The sequence below is a fragment of the Geospiza fortis genome, unplaced genomic scaffold, assembly GCF_000277835.1.
Source record: "Geospiza fortis unplaced genomic scaffold, GeoFor_1.0 scaffold229, whole genome shotgun sequence".
NCBI lineage: Eukaryota > Metazoa > Chordata > Aves > Passeriformes > Thraupidae > Geospiza > Geospiza fortis.
In genome coordinates, this window is record NW_005054357.1 from 2,038,858 (window position 1) to 2,044,149 (window position 5,292).

The 5,292-nt window shown below is 50.1% G+C and overlaps 1 protein-coding gene across 2 annotated transcripts in view; it reads right to left on the reverse strand.

Moving 5' to 3' along the window:
• Window positions 1-5,005, reverse strand: part of LHX9 (LIM homeobox 9) — a 20,242-nt gene extending 15,237 nt beyond the window's left edge. Inside the window, exons 1-3 of one of the 2 annotated variants that reach the window (XM_031059148.1) lie at window positions 4,670-5,005; window positions 4,295-4,427; window positions 3,410-3,561 (exon numbers count right to left, since the gene is read on the reverse strand). The gene's annotated coding sequence lies outside the window, so the exon portion shown is untranslated. The remainder of the gene's footprint in view (window positions 1-3,409; window positions 3,562-4,294; window positions 4,428-4,669) is intronic. The other variant, XM_005423714.2, reaches the window with a different exon arrangement.
• Window positions 5,006-5,292: the final 287 nt, after the last annotated feature.

A 5,292-nucleotide genomic window follows, 5' to 3' on the forward strand; every position in this document is an offset into this window, starting at 1 on the left:
GCCCCGCGCGGGGCCCGGTCCGGGCCGGCCGGGGACGCCCTAGCAGGACCCTCTCCCCTCGCCCGCTCCCCGGCCGCGGGCTGCGAACGATCATTGTGTGCAGGGGACCGGGAGGTGCATTCCTTCCAGGCTAATCTCTCTGTCTGCTCTCCCTCCCCTCCGTTCCCCGTTTTCCTACTTACTTTTCACACCACTCTTCCTTGCCTTTCCCTGAAACAGCTGCTGGCTGTTTCCTGACACCTCGATCCCTACTGAAGGATCTTCCTGGCGGCAGTCCTGCGCTCCCTGCTCCCTGGGGAACACTCCACACCAAACCCTAGCGCGACTAGTGAAAGAAGTACCCCAGCCCCCACTTCCTTTCCAAAGCATCCCAGAGACATCCTCAGGGGCTCCTCGAGTCACCTCTTCCATGTAACCCAAGATTCAGGCAGCAAGTTTCCTCCCCTCTCTTTCCCCCTAAGTAGCTAAAATTAATGTTATTTGCAGATTGAATGTTGTTACATTCCTCCGAGTGCCAGAATACAGCTCATAAAACACAATTTCACACAAAGATGAAGTCAATCAAGTGAAATAAGCCGGGATTTTTTTTCTCTGTTGGCACACTAGACCCTGGACAGCAGGGCTGCTATTTACTGTAAGTAATGTAATTAGCCCTTTTGGATGGGAATCAATGTGTTGTATATATGTGTGTGTTTTAATAAGAGAGTAATAGCTATAAAACCAACGAGTCTCGAAAAGGGCTGAGGGAATCTCCCTTAAAAAGGGCAGATCTCTCCAGAAGCCGTGGTCTTCTGCAGAGCACTCCCGGACTAGAAGAAGAAAAAATATCTGTGTGCGGCGAAGGAGGAGGAAAAGATAGGCTTTCCTTGGAGAAAACAAGTCAATTAGCACAATAAGACATCAGGAAAAATAAACAAGGTGATTCAATCCGGGATACGGGAGCTATTCGCTCGGGATCCCCAATCCACCTCCTCCTCCTCCTTCCCGCCGCCGCTCCGCGACGCCCCGGCTGCCCGGGGAGATGGGCGGAGGTGCTTCCCTGTGTCCCGCAGCCCCGCCGGGCAACGGGAGCGCGGCCGCACCCCCGCTTTGTCGAGCGGCCCGGGAGGAGCGAAGCGAAGCGAAGGGAAGGGAAGGGAAGGGAGGAGCGGCGGCGCTGCGGGTGGGGGCGAACCCCTGTGCGGGAGGGTTCGCCCCGCTCGCCCAGCGCCCGGCAGGTACCGCCGGCCTGCGCCCGCCTCGCTCGGGGGAACGCAGCGACGGGCTCAAAACAACTCCCTTAAGACGAGTTTGTTTCTTATCGTTGCAATATAGTCTTTGAGCTCTACAAGCACGTTCAGGGTTTGTTCTGGGTGTTTTCCCCTTCGAAGGAAATTTTTCTGTATTCTCCTCCAGTTCTGTTGTCGGGGTAACTCACCCTGCCCCTGTTTCACGTTGCATGCGCTCTCCTGGAAATGGTCTGCGTTTCCCGTGGCGTTCGGGTTGCCAAAGATACCGCGGCGTGTGCCAGGCAGGACCCTCGCCGACCCCCGCCCGCCCGGGTCGGCCCCGCAGAGCCCTCTGGAGGCGCCGCCGCCGTCCCGCTGCGATCGCGTCCCTGCCGGGCTGAGAACCGTCAAACTCATCGTGCCCGCCGGGAGCGGGGAGGGGTCTGGGGCAAGCCCCCGCTGCCGCTGGGCCCAGTCCCATCGGAAGCTAAAGTGGGGGTCCTGTGCCCCCCGAGCAGGTTGTGCCCCCCGCCTCGGGTGCCTCGGGCGCGGGCACCGCTGCCCTCTCCCCCTACTTATCTCGCGTTTGCTGTCTCGGGTTCACCGAAACGTTCTGCAGGTGCGGCGTCAAAGCATCCAAGGCAGAGACACGGAAAATATTGCTTGCTAAATTCCCGTCTCTACCTTAGCTCGACGGCGCCGTTAGGAGTAATTGGGCAGACTCCTAACAAAACTCAGAAATGACTGAGCCTCCTCCGGTTAGACACACTTAATTAATTAGAGGGTCCTTTCTTTCTGCTCCATCAGGTACGGTTAAGGATACGCTACTAGCTACTGCTGCTCCAGTAAAGGAGGCCAGGGGTTTCCAAGGCGTTTTCTGATTAACATCCTAATGCTGGCAGACCACTTCTTACCTAAAGGGACACTAAAAGTTTGTTGCTGGCATCAAACGTGACTTCTCCGTTTCCAAAAGGCCTGTAGGAGATCAAGGTAAATCTATTTCAATGTTCCTGAGATCTCATTCCTCGCTGTGAACTGGAGCTCCGCTGCTCTAAGGCAGGCTGGTAGCGAGAGGTTGCCATTATAGCACGAGGGATTCCGTACAGTTTTGCTGGTTTGCTTGGGGGGTGGGGGAGAGAAAAGCTCACAAAGAACACGACAGGGAACCTAAAATCCAAATCTACGAGCCTGCCCCTCATGAATCCATCGGCATTAGCACTTTGCCCGTGAATGACAGTTTCTCATCGCAGGGCACTTTTATCTCCTTTTGCCGTAGCATTTGAGAAAGAATTTCTGATGTGCAATATTCAGAATATTTTAATAACGTGACAGGCACTCTCGGTCTTTTCCTTTCTGTAAGGCTCTACCCGAACTCCCCGAGCTAACGGGGGAGTGATGGGGAGAATGAGGGATACATCGCTGTGGAGGTTTCCACAGGTACAGCGTTTGCCTGCCCACGCAGGGCTGAAGAGCTCCCGGACATCCCTCTGGGTGGCTGCAGCCCTGCCCGCAGCTCCGCGGGCGCTGCCGGAGCCCCTTCCGCCTCCGCAATTAGCGTGTGCCCTGGAAGGTTTGAGCGTGCCGTCCCTGCGATCCGCTCTGCCGCCGAGCCCGCGCTCTCCCTGGCCACGGGCTACGGGCTAAAGCCCATCGCAGCGTGAACCATCTCGTGTTTAGTTCGGAGGATTTAGGACAAGGTCTATATGCAAATTAATAATTGACCAGCAATAATTAGGAGAAGGGGGAGGGTGCGCCCCGCAGGGCACCAGAGCTTCACACCCTCTCCGTCAGCACCTGAACTTTTCAAGACACTTCCAGTTTAATCATTTCCAGAAATTTAAAGCGCGTAGTAATAACAGCAACAGGATTACGATCCTGTTGCCTGCAAGTCGGGTGGTTAAAGCCAGGTCTATTTTTAAATCCTAACGCTATTTTCTGCTGTACGAGCTTGTGGTGGAGTGCAGTGCTATTAATGATCAGTCTCATCTGTTTGTAAAGTCCGCCGGCACTGCAACCAATCTAGACACAAAGAAGGGAAATCTGAATAGAATTACATCTCTTGGTGGTGGCACAAAATGTAGCTAATATAGTTTTCAGTATTCAAATAGGTTGCGGTTTATTTTATCTCATTTTTAAAAATTATTTTTTATTTTAAAAGACATTTAAAATTCCACTTCGGAGTCAGATACAACATATTTTACCATCACCATCTTTCTCCTCCCTTGAGTCCTCTCGAGTGTTCCGTAAAGCAACTTTGGGATCGCTGTGCTAGGGACGTGTTAAAGCCGGTGCAAGGCAGCCAGACTCGGGCACCATCCCCTCTCCTCCCCTGCCGGACTGCGCGGGGCTGGCGCTGCGAGGGACACAAGCGCAGGGTGTCTTTAACCGTAACCGGCATCGGATTAAAACTCCCCAAACCTCCAATGTGCTTATAGCTCCCGGTAATCTGAAAACATGTCAATTAAGACACGTATTCATCTGCTTAGGGAGACGATATTTAAATAAGAAACAACTAGGCGCTTTGCACAGTAATCCCAAACACATATCTTCCATAGCCAAGCGCTGTGACTGACCACAAACAAGTGATCACACAGCCAGAAGAAAGCAGGAGAGGCAGATTATTGTCTAACATGAAATGTTCACCGCCCAGGACCTCAGCACTGTCAGCTCCATAGTTGTCTGGTATTAACTGTAATCGTATTTGCACTCCGTTTGTAATTAAGCCATTGGAAATTATCATATTTTGCTGCTTTCGAAAAGGAATCCCTTACAGACTGGATTACAGACAGGTGAAAGAAGCCATTCCATTAAAAAAGAAAAAAATAAAAGAAGCACAAAAGGAGGGGCATTTTTAAAAAATTGAGCTGAAAGGCTCAGGCTGCCCAAGCTGAGCTATTTTTCTAGATTAAAACAAAGATGCATGAAATGTTATCTGCGAATACACCTGGGGAAAGTACCGTTCTGTGTTGTTAAGAAAAAATCCCAACCAAACAAACAACACCACGACGCCAAAGAAACACCCTGCAAATTACATCCGTGAGGTCCAAATAGCTGCATTGCGAGCAAAGACTCATGCAGGAGCTTACCTTGAGACCTTAGAAGCTTCTTCCAAAATTGTACCCTCCTTAATGAGTGATGAGGGATGGGTTTTGAATGGAGAAGAGACGCAATGATCTAGCCAGTAGATGGAGGTTGTTCCTTGCTCCTAGCAGAGGATCCCTATGTTAATTAAAATAAACAAGCTGCTTGGTGGAAAGATTTTTTTCCTCCCTTGTCTCCCTCTCTCTTCCCGCCCTCTGCATAGCCTCCGATACAGAACTGACGTGAATTTCTAACCTCTGACCTTTCGCCAATATGCACTGATACCTGCCTTTTATTTACTGTTTGTTTCGAAATATTTCCGAAAACAAAACAAATAAATAAAGAAGAAGCCTGAATGAAAGCAAGAAAATAAATCCCACCTCTCGTTTTTGGCTGGTTTGCTGGATTTTCTTGATTAGCTGTCTCAGCTCCTCAGTAATCAGGTAAGGTGTTAATGGGGAGCTGGTTGTAAATAAAACTAATAAAGCAAAGAACATATTAGGAAATTAAAAAAAGGCGAGGACTGAGAGCCTGTTAAAAATATTGTAGCGAGCTGAGCGTTTCCCCATCACGTCGTTTTTTTCGTTCTGTGCTTATTCACAGCTGAGCAGCAAACCCCGGGTTGTTGCCATCTCTCCACATTTTTTTTTCAAATCGCATTGAACCAACCATGGACTGCATCAACCCTTCCCACTTTCATAAAAAGCCTCTCAAATGGAGTCGCTAAACAGCAAACTTCAGCCTGATCTGATGTGATATGATATACGGATTCATGGAGCAACCTCGCTTTGCCAAACCCGATGAAACTGTGAGTTGTCATGCAATACTACGCAGTCAAACCTGGGATAATTGTAAAAGTGAACCCAATTTAACCCATTAGAATAAAATCAGATGCCAAGATGAATCGGAATCATTGCTTCTTAGGTGACAGTACTGATGACAATTGATCCACCGGCTCAAAACAATAGAAGAATATAGGGTCGGGAGTCATTTCTCGTACTTC